Source organism: Sturnira hondurensis, unplaced genomic scaffold, assembly GCF_014824575.4.
Source record: "Sturnira hondurensis isolate 20B ecotype Veracruz unplaced genomic scaffold, ASM1482457v3 Scaffold0008196, whole genome shotgun sequence".
NCBI lineage: Eukaryota > Metazoa > Chordata > Mammalia > Chiroptera > Phyllostomidae > Sturnira > Sturnira hondurensis.
This window is the reverse complement of record NW_028080827.1, coordinates 10,744,387-10,763,681: the sequence shown is the minus strand read 5'-3', so window position 1 is coordinate 10,763,681 and position 19,295 is coordinate 10,744,387. Positions and strand designations below refer to the sequence as shown.

The 19,295-nt window shown below is 37.7% G+C and overlaps 1 pseudogene; it reads left to right on the top strand.

The window, feature by feature from the left end:
- The first annotated feature begins 1,650 nt into the window (after positions 1-1,650).
- Positions 1,651-9,832, top strand: LOC118992480 (phosphatidylinositol N-acetylglucosaminyltransferase subunit C-like; annotated as a pseudogene).
- Positions 9,833-19,295: the final 9,463 nt, after the last annotated feature.

The following is a 19,295-nucleotide window of genomic DNA, read 5'->3' as shown; positions in this document are numbered from 1 at the left end:
TACAAGGAGATAAGAAACATGAAGATAATTACAGTAGAAGATCATTTATCTGGAAGCCTAAACACCATAGCAACCAAACAACACAACTATTTAAAAGAATATTGTAATTAACCAGTGATAACCATAATGTAACAACTATATCACTGGTAATGCATGTGCTCTGATAATAGTTATTTGTAGGTTTAGGCACACAAAAACTGTTTCTGAAACTTTGTGTTGGAGTTATGCAAATATATTTTATATAGGCCCTAATCCAAATAATAGAGAGAAATCAAGAAAATGGGCTCATTTCCTTCTTTCAAGGTTTAGCCCAAAAGTCTGTGTAGGTGGTTAGGGGCGGGGGAATGAACAGTGGTTGTGGTGGGCTGGTATACAGGGTTGTACCTGAACATCCTGAGAGGGCATCCATGGCGGGAGGAGGCAGTCTGGAGGAAGGTGTCAGTGTGTGAGTGGAATGAGAAGAGTGTTCGCATGGAAGGTCAGCAGCAGCAATGTGAAAGTAATTGTACATAGAGTTATTGAACCAACACATCAGTAATATTCACTCTTTAACAATGTAGGGGTTATGGACACTAAGGCCTTGCACAGTTGAAAATCTGTGCACAACTTTTGACTCCCCAAAAACTTAACTACAGTCCCTCAGTATCCACCGGGAAATTGTTCCAGGACCACTGAGCATAGCAAAATTTGCAGGTGTTCAAGTCCCAAAATGGAGTAGAACAATGCATAGTTGATAGAGATCTAATCAGATCACTGTGGCGGTGAGGAGGGGGAGAAGGGAGGGGCTGTAGGAGGAGGTTGCCTGAGGCAATGCTAAACAGTCTAAGCCAGGATTGGTGAGAAACTAAAAGCCTCCAGAACACTTGGAAATACGGGCCGGAAGATTTAAAATAAAAAGAGGGCAGAGATGAGCTCTTGGGCTCTCATTCTCAAGGATGCCTGGATGATCTTGCTATAGCTGCCTGAATTTCCCAACGGATGGTATTTTGGATGGATTCTGATGGGAGAAGGAACTCTGGGTGCAGCCTAGGATCAGGCTGGTCTGGCAGAGGGTGGAAGGATTATTCTTCTTTGGGTGTTCTAGAGAGGATGAGCTCTGAGGCAGAAGCTTGCCATACTTCCAAAATTATGTAGCTTTTGAATAAAGATTCCTTTCCTTTATCGCCAAAACTTTGCCTCTGGAATTTTGCCTAGAGAGTGGCATCAGGCCACAGGACTCCACTTGCTTCTCAGTAACCTAGTCAGCCCTTAGCATTGCAGATACCCAACTGCAGATGGAAAATCCTATTTTCAGTCTATGGTTGGTTAAATCCATGGATGTGAAATGCAGGGATATGAAGAGTTGACTGTATACACTGTATTTAAAGGAAAAAAAATCGGCCCTGGCTGGTGTAGCTCAGTGGAGTAGTGCGGGCCTGTGAACCACACGATTGCGGTTCAATTCCCAGTCAGGGCACATGCCTGGGTTGCAGGCCAGTTCCCAGCAGGGGATTCACAAGAGGCAACCATACATTGATATTTCTCTCCTTCCCTTCCCCTCTAAAGATAAGGAAATAAATTTTTAAAAAAAGAAAGAAAAAAAAATCATGTGTAAGTGGACCTGTGCGTTCAAACTTGTGTTGTTCAAGTGTCAGCTATATATTGAGGATAATGGTTGCCTGGATTCTCATTGTTGGAGAAGGTAAGTACAAATGAGAAAATTAGAATGAGCCCTATGTTTTTGGATTGGCAATACCAATGAACTCATGGATTTCAATAGGTGGGTGGGTACTTAGATAGATGGGTGGATAGATAAATATGGTTTTAAATGTGTATAAGTATATATACATCTCCTAGCTCTGTCCCCTGTGGTAGCCTGGGAACAGCAGTGTCCCAATAGCAATGAGCACATCTAGGTATCCAGATCTTGGTTTCTAAATTCCATTCTCCATTTAAAGGAACAAGGTAGAGAGGAGGCAGGGAATATACAAGATGAGCCTGGAATATCGTGTGCCAGAAAGTAAGAAAGCATTAAAAAATGATGAAGATATTAAAAGAACAGAGAAGCCAATTTCTGGAGACTCCCACTGGCCAAATCTGGGACAATTTGATCATCAAAATAAGTAACAATAATAAGAATTATAAAATTAAATTGAACAGGAATTAATGACTCCACATTGATATAAATAAATAAATGAGAAAGATTTCCCTTATAACTAGTAAATGTAGAAAAAATGATGGAATTTTAGAAAATCACTATTTGACAATCATAATAATAGTTGAGAAAAAAACAATGCTAAAACCAGTGGGGTGAAAAACCTCTCAACAAATTATTTTTTTAAAGTTAAAGAGTATAATTTTACAGAGGAGAAGCTTGGACTTGCCTTAATTGAATGTAACTAAAGACCCACTGAGGGGAGTTTCCTGAACAAAAGGAATCACTCCAAAGGAGTCATCCTTCTACTTCCAAGGATCAAAATTCTGACCATCCCTGTTTACTACCTTCCACATTCTCCCTCTCGATCTCCTTTTCAACTAACCCTTTTGACCAAGTAACTTATTTAAAAATAAAAATGAGATCATTTCACTCTGAGCCTTTAAAAGATCTCTTTTATGTTCATAGCTGCTTTGTTTTCACACAAACGTCAAAATAGTTTGAGTGGGAATTGTGATTAATTTGTATTTCTTATTTAAGTTGTGGCTGCGCAATTTACCGTAAGAACTGTGCCCACAATACATGAAGTTCTGACAGGTTTTTCAAAGTCAGATGGTTCTTGGTGAAAGTCTTACAGGAATTAATAGCACTCTTTGGACAGAATTTACTCTATATAGTGAATTTAAAATGGCCACTAATTCTTTGTAGCTCCTCCCACCAAGAGGAAGAGTCTGTTGAATCTGGGCCAGCTTTATGACTGATCAACAGAATATGGTGAAGTGACATTTTGACTCTTCCTGGCTGAGTGCTCAGAACTCTTGATGTCTCTGCTTTAGCTCCACTGAAAGCAGCTGCCACATGAGAGGCCCCGGCTAGCCTACTGCAGAGGCCCATGTGGAGGCAACCTGAGGTACCTAATCAGCAGCCACAGTCAACTACCAGACATGTCACATGATCATGACCATTCTGCCCTAGCCAACTTGCCAATAACATATGTGTCAACCCATTCAACCAAGAAGAGCAGAGGCAAGTCATCCCCATTGAGAGCCCTGTCCAAAATACCAGTCCATAGAATTATAAGCCTTTATAAACCAGAATTCAAAACACTATGACCTGTGGGTCAAATCTGTCTTACTGCCTCTTTGTCGATAAATTTTTATTAGAACATGGCCACATCCATTTTTTTTTACATATTATCTGTGGTTCGTTTTGAGCTAAAACAGTACTTTAAGTAGTTTTCATGGGGACTGGATAGTCTAAAAAATCTAGAAATTTCTATTTGGCCCTTTACAAAAAAGGTTAGCCAACTTTATATTAAGGCATTAAATTTGGGGGTTGTTTGTTATGCAGCAGTAGATAACTCAAACACTCCCGATATAACAGAAGAGCAGTCAAGTCTTTGCTTGAACTATAATTAATTTCTGTAATTTCATGTACACATGTTGAGGTCTGTGAAGGTATTTAACTTTATCTGGGCCAACATCTGTTTTCATATGAATAACAATGTCATTTTTCTAAATACAGTATGTTAATAATGCTGGGCACAAAGCATTTCTTAATACAAAACACTTTTTGAATTTAATAACCAGATAAAATCCAATATGCTTCTTTACCACCTCAGAAAATGTTTTATTTAAAAATTTTTCCTGCTAAAATGATTTTAACTTGACGTCAAAAATGAGCCTCAGTGTATGATAGTCTTTCAAAGTATAATAATCCACTGTAGAAAACCAACCTCTAAGTATTACTGCTACATTTTCACAACTTTTGCCTGATAGCTCCTATCTGATTTTTTTTAAAGAAAAGTAACATATTAGCCTGTCTTTAACTTTCAAAGAGATGAACCATATTTTCTGACTTATACAAGGTATTTAAAAAAAGTAATTTTAGGGATTGGCAGATATACTACATAATCCTGGCTTGTTGAAAAGTATATGAATAGATTTCTTTATGAGCTTGGAAATATGAATAAATATAATGTGTAAAGCACTGTCAAACCCTGATATTTATGTGTGTACTTCAGAAGTTTACTATCTATTCTTCTGTGCTTAAATACATGATCAGTCAGTTAATGCTGGTTAAATGTTACTATTTCTGCAAAAACTGTATAATAAAATGAACTATAAGTAAAGAAAATGGGAACTATAATGTGTTTTTCCATCCAGCTTTAAAGAGATATGAAATGGACATGAGTATATACGCTTAATTGTCCTCAGATAGTTTTGAAGCATATACAACTATGAGAGAAAACCGTGGTTATGGAAACAAAGCGAAAGTGGGAGCCTGAATTGTCATCAGTGAGGTTATGATTCTGAAGGCCGAACTCTAGGTTAGCGATCAAACTTAAAGGATTTTCCTCCAAGATATTTTCAATTGTCCATTCATATTTTAAGAAAACATTTTGCAATTCCTAACTTATCTCTGGCTTTCTTGCATGCCCATTATTTTTAAAGCATAACCAATGTTTAAAGCATATCCAGTTAAGTATAACTTTTAAATATCCAATATTTAAAAGTTATACTCAACAACATATACTTTCATTGTCCTTGAACTACATTTGTAGGATTTGGGGACTCTGGAAGAAACTTCACAGATTTTCTGATCCACTTGCTTCATTTTGCAAAAAAGGAGATTGTTTTTTTTTGAGTGTGTGTGTGTGTTTGTATACTATATACATAGTATCAATATACGTATCATTTTGCATATATCTAACAAACTAGCAGATTCTAAAACTTTTTGAGTAGGATAGAAATAGTTAGCATCAATATCAGCCAGGCAAATTTACTGATTTTAACAATAATTTAATGAAGAAGTTAAGACTATTGTTTTTTTTATATAAATTTTAAGAACTTGGGTAAGAGTCCTGAAAAATCAGCAATAAAATTCAGAGGGATCTAAAATGAGGACAAAAATGGAGTAGTAGTTTGTCAGTAGTCTTATGATTTGATCTGAATTGTGTACCCTCATTGAAGTCTTCACCCCAGCACACCGAATCTGACTGTGTTTGGAGATAGGGTCTTAGTGAGGTAATTAAGTTAAACAGAGTCCATCACGGTGAGCTTTAATCCAATACAACTGTCTCATAAAAAGAGGAGATAATACACCCAGACACACGTGGAGGGAGGGTCACATAAATACATTGGAAAACGGCCATCTACAAACCAAGGAGAGATGCCTCCAAGGAAAACAGTCTTGTCAATTCTTCCATCTTGGACCTCTAGACTTCAGAAATGTGAGAGAATAAATTTCTGTCATTTATGCCACCCGTTCTGCGGCACTTAGTGATGGTAGCCCTAGCAAAATGTGATACCCAGGGCTGAAGTTAACCAAATGACATGACTGCCATCTTCATTACAGTGAACACCATAGTTCTGTTGTTGTGACATAAGAGTCTATAAACTGTAAACAGTTCAGACACTCTGTGACAGTTTCTCAGCTCATACTTCCATACAAAGACACACATTCTAGATGCCTAAAAGGGAGTGAAAAATGTTAAAATTGTACTTAAGTCTCTTAAAACACTCGTAAAGTGACTCAATATTTATAACACATGATGTTTCCTTTAAAACCTCTTTTCTCATCTAAAAACCTCCCTTGTCCTAGCAGCTAGTCAAATTTCCTTTTCTTCTCTCTTTTGTAAACTTCCCAAACTCTCTCTCTTAGCCAGCGCTTGTTGCCTTTGCCCCTCTTGGTGCCTCTAGTTCATCTTCGGCATCTCTCCGGCTTTTCCAATAGATCAGTCAAACCTCTTTTCTCTTACCCACTCCACCCATCTCTTTAAAAGGCCAAGGAACTGACCCAGCCAAGAAAGAACTTTCCTTGACTGAAGGATGGAGAGGAGAGGCTGTGTACAGACATCATTTTTTTTTGCCTGTCAAAACTCTTTTTGGTAGCTGTTTCACATTGTCATCGATATTAAGTTTGCAGTAAATTAAAATGTTTCCAAGTTTAACCGTTAAGTGAAATCATCTCTATTCTATAGTCAGGTCTTTTTTTTTTCACATTAAATGCAAAACTTTTCATTTCTTTCTAAGTTTCATCTTTTGGCCCAGTGTTCCAAAATTCCAGGATCTTTTTGAATCTTTTTTTCTTTCATCTAACACTTAGACATTATTTCTAGTCCTATGAATTTAAAAGCATGGGACCACCAGCTGAGAATGAGTCAGCAATACAGTGTGGCTGTTTTCATAGAGCTAACTGTGATAGTGAAATATATTAATAGGTCTATGACATCCAAGAGCTAGGAAAGTATCACTCTGCTAAACTTAGAATTGGTCACACCCTGAAAGTATTGTGCCAAGTTTGGGCACTGACATTTTAACGTATGTGTGAAATGCCAGGGAGGGTTTGAGAGTAGAATAACAAAAATGAATCAAAAAATGAAATAAAATGTGGTTAAATGAGTTGAGATTATTGAAACCAGAAAAGAACTTTTACATATTCCCATAAAGCCTCTATAAACAATGCATTGACCTATTGTTTTTCAGTTTCTCAGGGAGTCCGGGACAAAACCAGAGGACACGGCCTTCAGAAAGTGGAACCAACACTAAGGTCTAACAACAGAAGACTGTGCAGCACCTCGGTATGATAACAACCAGCATGAAACACTTGAGAAAACACAGTGAACAATTTTTCGTCATCTCAGAGTAAGGAAGGCTTTTCGAAGACTCACATAAAACTCAAGCCATAAAGTAAAAAACACATATAAATGTAAAATTTCCATTAGGAAACCAATAAAACTAGAAAATTTAAAAAGTCAAAGAGTAGATAATATGCAAAGTCCTAATTTCTTCAATGCACATAAAAATTGCATAATTCAATAAAAAAGACTAATAACCCAATAGGAAAATGTACAAAGAATTCAAAGAAAAAGTTTCTATTAAGATAAATGCAAGTGACTAATAAAAATAGTAAATGTTATTCAACCTCACTAATAAAGAAGTATGTGTTATAACTGGAATTAGATATACATGTGAAAGTCCTGTTAAAATGCAAAGTTGGAAAAGTTTGACCATACCCAGAATTGTTAAGAATATAAGTAGGTAGTAGTATGAATTGGTATAATCTTCTTGGAGAGTAATTTGGCAATATTGAAAATATCTATACAAATTTTAAATATTTACACCCTTTGATCCAACCATTATACTCCTAATAATTGATTGTACAGATATCCTTGCATAAGTACAGAAAGATAAAGACACAATTGCAACGTTGTTGTAGAAAAAATACCCAAATGCCCATCAGTTAGAAATAATTTCAGTAAATTATGGCTCATATATAATACGAAATTCTAAGCATCCATTTTATATTCCTATGTATTCTTATCCACACAAAAATGGGAAGTGTCTTATGTATACGAGGGGGAAACCTCAGAAAAACCCAAAATTATCTTCTGAAGGGCAGGCCCCTTGTAGTACAGGCTTCCCCCACTAAGTGAGTATTCTAGGAACCCATCTGTAACAGTGTGCCAGCAAGCGTTGTTGTGAGAGGCTGAGGTCAGCTTCAGTAAATTTTTTTGATGAATAAATTCTTTCAGTGAATTTGCCCATTTCAGGATGGGTAATTTACAAGTGCAACTGCCCACACCATGCTGAGTGTTCAGCAGGTTTTGACCAAAAACATAATGACCCTCATGCTCCACCCTCCCTATTCACCTGATCTTTCCCTGAGTGGCTTTCTTTGTTTGTTTCCCCAATGGAAAAAGTCCTCAAAGGAAAACATTTTGCTGATATGGAAAAGGTGAAACAAAAAAAGGCAGAAACACTAAAAGGCATCAAAACTGTCAAGTTCAAAAACTGAAGCAGTGGAAAAATTCTCAATAGGTGTATTGCATCAAATGGAGGGCACTTTGAAAGTGACTGAAATCTAAATATGTAAGAATACACAATTTTTTTATAAATAAATCTTGTTTTTTGGGTCTCCCTCGTATTGTTAGGTGAAAAACACATTGTAGAAAACATTATGCATAGTATGATCCCATTTGTGAGAAACTGTATGTATACAACATACGTAAGGCTGCACGCTAGACTGGTGGGCAGACTGATGTACCACAAGCAAGACGATGGAGAATTCTCCTCTTTCAAAATGAATCAGTTTAAGAGACAGTATTGCAGTTAGTTTCTGCAGTTCTATTTGTTCTATTGCCGAGAACTCATCAATCAGCAAGGACCACTCAGGCACTCAAAGTTTCTAACCAAATCAGTTTTTTAGTGATTTCTTAAATATGAACAGAGAAAATTACCAGATAGTTGGGGAGTGCTCCCAATAAGAAGACTAAAACAAAGAAATTACAAACACACACACACATATACAAATACCAAAAATAACAACAACAACTCAGAAACAACACATGAAGAAGGAAAAAATTTAAAAAGTCATTAATAGCTTCAGTTTTCATGACACAAAAAATAATTTCCTTTTATTTAAAAACATCAAAAATAAGTTAGGGAAAATAGGATTTTTATGGATAATAAACCATCATGGAAAAATTCAGTTGAAGAGTTAGAAGATAGTTGAGGAAATCCTTCAGGAAAGAACACAAAAAGCAAGTGATGTTAAATAGGAAGAAGCAGGCAGGCTGCTGCCCGCCTCCAGCCACATGGTTGGAAGCTTGACTAGATTGTTAAGCCTCAGAGGAAACTCATCTATTGTAGGCCTAGCCTGGGTTGCTGCCTTTAAAAGCAAGGGAAGGTGGGCAAATATCAACAGCAACACAACATGGAATTTCCAGAGAGGCTTTATTTCAACACTTTATAAAGAATGAGAACCACATGGACTGCTTTGTACAAGGGAAATTGAACTGGCCTGAGTTGGAGGGAAAGGGTAACGGTGTCTAACCTGTAACTAATGCCAGGTCTTGAGCGACAGCCCTTTCCTGATTAACTGTGTGGGCCAACAATTCCCGGAAGAGCTCCAGAAAAAATCTAAGCAGGGAAATATCAGTACTGAACTGTGGTATTTGTGACCAGCGTGGCAACACAGCAGCTATGTAGTGTCTGTGTTTTTTATGATCACCTGGTGGTATATGGACAAGGGTCTTCTAGCCCCTGGTTGGGTTTTGGGATGACCTGGCTTCCTCACTGACTGGCTGTGTTTTGTTTGATTTCACTGACGAAGGTGAAGGGCTGAGGAAGAGCAGGCAAACCCAGTGGGCTGACTTGGTTAGTCTCACATTCAGTTTTCCCCGAGTACTGAAGACCCTGAGAGTGTGTCAGCTCTGGCACCATCTACACCATGTCAGTCTTCATGCTCTCAGGCACCCCCATCTTCTTTGACTATGGCACCAATGCTGCCATTGTGTCCAGTACCTTGTCCTTGAACATGGCCATCTTTGCTTCTTGACACATACCTGCCCCAGTTCCTACATGCCTTCACCATGGCGACATTTGGCATGCAGATTTTTACCCTGTGGCCAGAGTTATAGAAGACACTGAAGGCATGTACTCCCTGCAGCTATATGGGTGGGAATCACTCTTCTTTTTGCATATAAGAGGCCTGTGTCCATCAGTGCTACAGAAAACCAGCTTCTTTGCCCTTCCACTGGTGTTCATCTCCTGTCTCTGCCCTTTTTACCTCATTCGCCTGCAGCTTCTTAAAGAAAACATTCATGGGCCTTGGGAGGAGGCTGAGATCAAAGAAGACTTGTCCAGCTTCCTCAGTTCAGTTAGGGACCTCCATTTTGTTATCATGGTAAGCTGATAGAATAGCCTCCAAACAGGATAAGATTCGAAGGAAAAGTTCTCTTCTGGAAGCAGCAGATTGCTGTGGGTGGTGATATGGACCCTGGCCGGCAGGATCCATATGTTGTAGCCTCAATGAACAAATACACATGGACTACAGAAGTCCTGTGGAGAAAAAGGGATGGCATGGCCACTCTCTAAGTGAGAGAGAGGGCCCTGAACCCTGCCTGGATAGGCTTTTATTGCTTTTCTGGGTACATTACATGAGGATGGTCCTCATTTACTATGCACAGGTTCACTGCAGATGATTATCTTTTACAGATAACAAAGAAGTACTTTCTGCCTCAATCCAGGATGAAGGAGTTTTAGCAAAAGCAAATCTCATAGCAGCCTAGGTACAATGCAGGCCTGAATCCTCACGGGAGAACCTATCCATGGGTGTGGGTCCTGTGTGCGGGACTTCACTCCCCACTGGCCTTTCCAGGTCTGGGCTGAGCTACATTCCCATGCCAAGCAGAATGGTTCCCTACAGAGTGGGAGAATGGAGATCAAAAGAAAAAGTTAACCAAAAGCTTGGGTGGTGAGATGCTTATCCTTTGGTTATCTAGTGGATAAAAAACTTTCTGGACCCCTCATGGATAATTGCCTCCCATTATTACTCACTGTAACAAATGAAATGATATGGTTTCTATTTATTAAAAATAACAATATATCCAAAAGAAGAAGAAAAAAGAAGATAAGAATGTCAGTCCATCAAGGCCAATACCCAAATAATAAAAGTTCAGAAAAAAAAAGAAAGAAAGAAAATGGAGGATAGCAATGATCACAGAAATACAAAATGAAAGGATACAAGGTTTCAAATGGAAGGAGCGTAAAGAACATAATAAATGACCAGCACACTGAATGGATAAAGACCCATACCAAGCATACCATTGTGGAATTTCAGATCTCCAAGCATAAAAAGTTTTAAGAATCAGAATGGCAGATATGTCAACACCATATCATGAAAGAAAAAACAATGAAACAGGCCTTTAAATATCTGAGGAAACGTATTTGCAGTGTTGGATTATTTATCCAAACTACCAATCAAGTGATTGTAGTTTATAATAAAGGCATTTTCAGTTATTCATGAGCACAAAAATTTATCTTCCATGCACAGTTTTTCAGGAAGTTACTCAACTTTGCTTCATCAGGGGCTGTAAAGCAAGAAAATGTATTGAGATTCAGGAAATAAGAGATCCAAGATAGAAAAGAAGTGAAAGGACTTTCTAGAAATGGAAACAAAGCTAGATTCAGTTCTAATTCACAAAGAAGTAAGATGGTGGAGTACTCTAAAAGGGATATTGTAAAAGAGAGAGGGAGAGAAGAGGAAGAGGAAGAGGAAGAGGAAGAAGAAGAGAAAAACAAAAATCAAGCAAAAGCTATTGATGTAGTTATACTGATTTAGGTTTTATAGCTCTGTTGGGAGATTTGGGATCAATACTGAGCAAATAGCAAAAAAACACAGGCAGTTACTGACTCTAGCAAAAAATAAAAATGGTGGCAAAAGTGAAATGCAATATATGGTGTATTAAATGACTAACTGTGAACAATGTTGATATTACTTATTTTTACAGTTTTTTAAATTTGTAGTGAAATACACATAACAAAATCTACCATTTTAACCATTTTTAGGTGTACAGTGCGGTGGCACTAAGTACATTCACGTTGTTGAGTAATTTTTTATTTAAAATAATTTTTGTTTTCAATTACAGCTGATATACAATATTATATTAGTTTCTGGTGTATAAACCAATAATTAGACATTATAGAACTTGCTAAGTGATCACCCGATAAATCTAGTGCCCCTCTGAAGCTACACATAGTTATTACGACACTATTGACTAGAGCCCCTATTTTGTACTTTACATCCCCGTGACTAATCTGTGTAAGTACCAATTTGTATTTTCTAATCCCTCCACCTTTTTCTACCCATCCCCTCAACACCCTTCCATCTGGCAACCGTCAAAATGTTCTCTGTATCTATGAGTCTGTTTCTGCTTTGCTTGTTTATTTTGTTTTTTATATTCCACATATAAGTGAAATCATATGGCATTTGTCTTCCTCTGTCTGACTTATTTCACTCAGCCATTATCCTCTCAGTCCATCCATGTTGTCTAGATGGCAAGATTTCATTCCTTTTTTATGACTGAGTCATATTCCATTGTAAAAAGTGCCACTTCTTTATCCATTCACCTTCTGATAACATATAGGTTACTTCCATATCTTAGCTATTTTAAATAATGCTGCAATAAACATATGGATGTATATGTCTTTTTAATTTAGTGGTTTGGGTTTCTATGGGAAAATACCCTATAGTAGGATTGTTGGGTCCTTCTTTGTCTCTTGTTATAGCCTCTGTTTAAAAGTCTATTTTGTCTCATATGAGTATTGCTACCTCGGCTTTTGTTTACTTGTTTCCATTTCTATAAAATATCTTTTTCTAACCCTTTACTTTCAGGCTGTGTATGAAGTGAGTCTCTTGTAGACAGTATATATATATAAGTGTCTTCTTTTATTAACCATTCAACCTCCATAAGTCATTTAATTGAAACATTTAATTCATTTGCACTTAAAATAATTGTTGATAGGTATATATTCATTTCTGTTTTATTGTTTATTTTTTATCTTTTTCTTCTTCTCCTCCTCTTTCTTCTTCCAGAAGACTCTTCCAGATGTGTCTTGGTGTGGGCCCCTTTGGGGACTCTCTGTGCTTCCTGGACTTGTATATCTATTTCTTTCACCAGGTTAGGGAAGTTTTACACCAGTATTTTTTCACATAGGTTCAATTCCTTGCTGTCTCTTCTTCTTCTGGCACCCCTAGGATGCCGGGGTTGGTATGCTTCAAGTTGTCCCAGAGGGTTCTTATACTATCCTCATTTTTATTGAATTCTTTTTTATCTTTGTTGTTCTCATTGGGTGTTTTCTGCTTTCTTACCTTCCAAATCTCTGATTTGATCTGCTGCTTTATCTACTTCACTATTGATTCTCTATAATGTATTATGCATTTCTGACTGGTTCCTTTTATGTTTTCTATCTACATTTTTATGTTTTCTATCTCGTGGTTGAAGTTTTGTTTTTTTAAGTGCATTTTATTGATTATGCTATTACATAATTGTCCCACTTTTCTCCTTTTATCCCCTTTTGCCCTACAACCCCCCCTCACCAGCACTCCCTCCCACCCCTCAGTTCAAGTCCATAGGTTGTAAATATAAGTTCTTTGGCTTCTCAATTTCCTATACTATTCTTAACCTCCTCCTGTCTATTTTGTACCTACCATTTATGCTTTTTATTCCCTATTCTCCCCATCCCCCTCCCTGCTGATAACCCTCCATTTGATTTCCATTTCTGTGATTCTGTTCCTGTTCCATTTATTTGCTTAGTTTGTTTTTGTTTTTCTTTTATGTTCAGTCATTGATAGTTGTGAGTTAGTTGTCATTTTACCATTCTTCCTCTTTTTTATGTTAAGGTTTATTTATTTATTTTTAGATAGAGGAGGAGGGAGGGAGACAGACAGGGAGAGAAACATCAATGTGTTGTTGCCTCTCACACACCCCTACTGGTGACTTGGCCCAGAACCCAGGCACATGCCCTGATTAGGAATGAAACTGGTGACTCTTTGGTTCACAGGCTAGTGCTCAGTCCACTGAGCCACACTAGCTATGGTCAATTCCTGTTCATGTTTTTTATCTTCTCCTTTTTCTTAGTAAGTCCCTTTAACATTTTATATAATAAGGGCTTGGTGATGATGAAATCCTTTAACTTCACTTTATCTGGGAAACACTTTTTCTGCCCTTTCATCCTAAACAATAGCTTTGCTGGAGAGTGTAATCTTGGATGTGGTTCCTTGCTTTTCATGACTTTGAATAGTTCTCTACAGCTGCCTCTTGCCGCTAAGTTTTCTTTTGAGAGATCGCTGACAGCCTATGGGAACTCGTTTGTAGGTAACTGTCTCCTTTTCTCTTGCTGCTTTTAGGATTCTCTCCTTATCTTTAATCTTGGGTAATGTAATTATGATGTGCCTTGGTGTGCGCTTCCTTGGGTCCAACTTCTTTTGGACTCCCTGGGCTTTCTGGACTTCCTAGAAGTCTGTTTCCTTTGCCAGATTGGGGAAGTTCCCTTTCTTTATGTTTTCAAATAAGTTTTCAATATCTTGCTTTTTCTCTTCTCCTACCAGCATTCCTATGATTCGGATGTTGGAATGTTTAAGTCCTCCTGGAGGTTCCTAAACCTCTCATTTTTTTGAATTCTTCTTTCTTCATTCAGTTTGGTTGAATGTTTCTTTTTTCCTTCTGCTCCAAACCATTGATTTGAATTTCAGTTTCCTTCTCTTTACTGTTCGTTCCCTTTATATTTTTCTTTATTTCACTTTTTATAGATTTCACTTTTCCCTCTATTTTATGACTGTACTCAACCATTTCTGTAAGCATCCTGATTACCAGTGTTTTGAACTATGCGTCTAATAGGTTGGCTATCTCTTTGTTGCTTAATTGTTTTTCTGGAGCTTTGATCTGTTATTTCACTTGGTCCATATTTCTTTGTCTGGGCACACCTGTTATGTTGTAAGGGATGGAGCCATAGATATTCACCAGGGTGGGGCAACCAAGGTCACTGCATTGTGGCACTGCTTGTGGGGAGGGGTCAGAGAGGGAACAATGCTGCTTGTTTAGCTCTCACCCCATTTTCAGTCACTTCCCCTGCCACACATGAGCAAGTTGGGCCCTTCTGGTGCTGATTCCTGGGTGGATAGGCTTGTGTACATTCTAGGACCCTGTGGGTCTCTACAACAAACTCTCCTGTGAGGCTGGGAGTTTCTCCAAGCACCGCAATTCCCACAGATTTTTACAGCCAGAGGATTTGAGGCTTTCTTTTCCCATGCATGAACCCTGGGTTGCATGGTCTGTCTCTCTCCCTAGTTACTCCTCCCAGTTTATCCATCTACAGATGTGGGACTGTCAGCTGCCTCACCTGCCTGGTCCTCCAGCTACCGCCTTGCCACCCATCCTCTCCACCCCAGCTGCCTGTCTTCACCCCTCCTACTAGTCTAGATGATGTTTCCTCTTTAACTTCTTGGTTGTCAGACTTCGATACAGTTTGATTTTCTGGCAGTTCTGGTTGTTTTTCAATTTGTTGTCTTTTTTTTATTGTGCAAGGAGGCAAAGTGTATCTACATATGCCTCCACCTTGGCCAGAAGTCTGAAGTTTTCACTAAGTTCATCTACTCTTCCCTAAGTTCACTGAGGATCCTTATAACCAGTGTTTGGGAACTCTGCTGCTGATAGATTACTTGTCTCCTTTTTTTTTTTTTTTTTAGTTTTTTTCTTGAGTTTTGTTCTCTTCTTTCATTTTGGACATGTGTCTTTGTCTCCTCATTTTGGCAGCCTTCCTGTGTTTGTTTCTATGTATTAGACAGAGCTGCTACATCTCCTGGTCTTGGTAGAGTGGCCTAATGTAGTAGGTATCCCATAGGGTCCAGTGACATAGCTTCTGTATTCCTCTAAGTAAGCACTCCAGGTGTGCTTCCTTAGTCTGGGGGTCTGGTGTGGGACTGGAACCCCTTGCTCCTCAGGTGGGACCTCCTCAGCTGAGATAACCCTCCCAATTTATATCCATCACGCATGGGTATGGAACAAGCCCTCTGTATCTCTGCCTCTCCTACCAGTCTTGATGTGGCTTCTTTGTATTCTTAGTGTTAGGACTTCCATTCAACTTGATTTCAGGTGGTTCTGAAGGATGGTTGTTCTGTAGTTTACTTGTAATTTTGATGTTGTTGTGGGAGGGTGCTAGTACCTCATTTAACTACACCACCAACTTGACTAGTACCCCCTCATTAATATCATTTTAATGTCAACACCAAATGACAATTTAGTAAACAGTGTCATATAACTCCAAGTAGAGGGAAATGTGTGTGTGCTTTGAGGTAAGAGTTCATGAGTTCAATATAATACATACAGAATGATACCATTAAAAAAGTACACAGTCTATATATGTGTAACCAAAATAGTAAACCAGGAAAGAACATGAACCAAAGTGTTACTAGTGAGTATTTGGGGATGGTTGAATTATGGATGAGTCCCAGTTCTTTTTTAGTTAATCTGTATTTTTCATGGTCTTTTTTAAACAAATAAGTATTACTTTTGAGATAAGAAAAAGAATCATCAAAACATACTTATATCCACAATATAGGGTATAGGTTTCATTTGGTCGAAGGAGGAGTTTAGTGAGATAGTAGAAAGACTTAACCCATAAGTAACTTTCCTGACATTTCTTTCTACAAGAATGCATGTGTGCTGGGAAAGGAAGGAGTCCAGAGGGAGAAGGTAGTGTGCTGAAAGGGCAGCTGCTGGAGGCTCCCAGAAAGAGGGAAGAGGACTCACGTCGATGTGACAGAATGATGGAAAGTTAAAAATATATATATTAAAACAAAATTAAGTCTCAGAAACCCTGGAGCCTAGATAGGACTCTGCCTGGCTTTCAGTCAGGACTGTGGAATCTTGTTGAAAGCTCATTAAGAGGGAGAAGAAGTGAAGTCACTGGGCCACACACTAGTGTAAATTCCGAGCAAAAAAGAAGAAAGGAATAGAGGGACAAAAGAAAACAAAATACTGTTGGCAGTGGTGACTTTATCATTAACAAAGCATGGGAAAAAAGGAATCTTATGCAACATATGCAAAACAACCAGTATTTCCTGCTGGAACCCTGCCCTTGGCAACATTTGTATGATTCGGGAGGTTTCTAATCAATTGGCCAAAATGTTTTGGAATAATTAACTTTCTTTTCCTACTGCTGTGGCTATAGCCAGGCACATACATGTTCCTGATATCTCCTCATGAAACTTTGGATACATTTTCCCATAAAAATTGTACACATAAACTCATAGTTCTTTCCTTGGTTCAGTTCTTCTTGTGTCTTCAGCCTCTCTGAAGTGCCCTCAGCCAGCTACACCATTTGCAATCCCCTGAAAATGTTATAGCAAAGGCCATTAGTTGCTATAGTCTCCTCTTTCTTCATTTTTAAGAAAATTTTGATTTTGTTGGAGGCGATTTTGTGCCCAGATTAAAAACAATAAATATAAATAAAAGGAAACCTTTGTTTCTCAGCTTCCTTTCTAATAAAAGGCAAAGGTTTCTTTTTAGAACCTCCAAGACCTAGCACCTGACATCCTTGAGTCACTACACCAATGCCAGCAACTGCTAGATTTCCTAGTATGTAGGAAAAATAAATAAATTTCACCTGTGTTTAAACCACTTATTTTTTAAATTTTCAGTTAAATAGAGCCAAATGTAATCCCTCCCTTCTTTACATTTTTTGCACCCTATTTCCCCTGCCTGGTATGTTATTCTTCTACCTGTGTAGCAGATGAACCACAACACTCCAAGGCTCATCTGAAGGGATTGCTTCCTTGTCAAGCTTTACATTTTCTCTGCAAACTTACATCTTCTTCTGTGCCCCCTAACACTTTGTATAAGTGTTTGGCATTTATTGCAAACCTTCAAAAATATCTGTGTATTGATATGTCTCTGTTACTTGACAATAAACTTCTTCAGAGCAGGGCTGAGTTGTGTGTGCTTTGCATCTTCTTGCACGGTCACAGATTCATGCAGGGGCTCAATAACTATCAGTTAAATGAATGTTGAATAAACTCAGACTACCTTGAGAACCCAAAGTACCTGTTAATTTCCTGATTGTGATTTTATTTTCCCAAATGTAAATGTGATATATAATGTCACCTTCTGTGTCATAGACTTTAGCATCATCTAAAATACTGAAATGAACTATGTGGGTGGTTACTAACTCAAGCAATATTAACTGATAATTATATAAATAAAATAAAGGATGGGATAAATAAAGGATCTACTTTATTAAAACTTTAATAAAAGTTTTAAAATAAAACTTTTAAAGTCTGAATTAGGCAGAAAAGGGAGGAAACAAATGTTTACTTAGCACTTATGTGCAAAGCATTGTGTTTTGGGGCTTATCTCATTTACCAAAGTAATTCTACAAGATAGGTATTAATTTCACTTAGAAAAAGAAACTGAAGATACGGATATTAAGTAACATGCCCAAGGTCAAAGCTAATAAGAGGCACAGCCAGAAAATGCTTTCTGACTTCAAGTCTAGTGATTTTTCTACTCTATTAAGCTGTTACTCATGTGAGACTAAGGACGTGGACTTTGAAAGGTAGTCTAGTGTTGCATTATTCCTGTCTCTAATCTTCCCCATTCCAATCCCACCAACACCTTGTGGTTGAATTCATCTACTTGGAACACAATTCTAATTATGACATTCATCTGGATAAAAACATTAAATGGTTCCCTATAGTCTAGTGAGAAAAGACCCCAATCTGTGCTCTATTTCAACCAAGTAATTGTGTCCTAGCCAGACTCTGTCTATCCCTTTGTTAACACTATTCCTGAAGCCTGAACACAACTTCCTACATCAGTGACATATTTAAATCTTATCTACTGACAGAGACTTTGCTCAAATTTTGTTTCTATCACCAAGTCTTTCCCAATTCACACAATTGTTGTGAATATTCATTTTTTCTCTTGATTCTTACTTCTCTCATATCACTTTTTCTCATTTAATTTTACTTTAACTGATTTTTCTCTTCCACAGTAGGTAATAAGCTCCCGAAGACAGAACCACCCACTTTCATTTTTGAATCCCTCTTAGTGTCTAGTATGGAATCATGACAAGTGCTCCATAAGTAAATGATGATAAAATGTCCAAGTGATGACACCTCGCCCATCACTCCTTTTTTGTTCTCTACTTTCCCTTCGTATGTGATGTTGCCTTAATTTCAAACATGAGTGAAAGTAGGTTTTAACATCAAACTTTCAAATTTTTAAGTAAGTTTATTTCACCCCTCTATATTTCTCCTCATCCACATCATGTATTATGATAAAAGAACATTGAATAAAATCATACATTTTAAATATTCAGCAGCTAAAGAAGTTAAGAGTCAGTGCATTATTCTGAAATACAAAGCTTAAGATTTATTTACTTTTCCCACTACCAAAAATATAGTGCCTTTTAAATAGCTCAGCCCCATACAATTTCTTTGAGTTCATACAGCCACATGACATCCTGTGGTCTATAAATGATGTAGAATGACTAACACTAAAACAACAACAACAACAACAAAACAAACCCCAAAACCCACCCCAAAAAACGAAATTCCAAAATTTTATCCACTTCTTCAGAAAAGAATGTACCTGAGAAGGGGATCATGAAGATGCAAATCCAAATCATTCTAGAAATTTCTTTCAGAATTTTTTTTTAAAAGCAAAGCTAAACATGTTGGGCATCAAACTCTGACAAGTAGGCAACAAGACCCAGAGAGTGAGCTGGAAAACAGAGCTTGAGTCTCTCACTGCTGCAAATGCAAAGAGACAGAGAGAGAGAGAGAGAGAGAGAGAGACCTAACACCAAAAACTTGA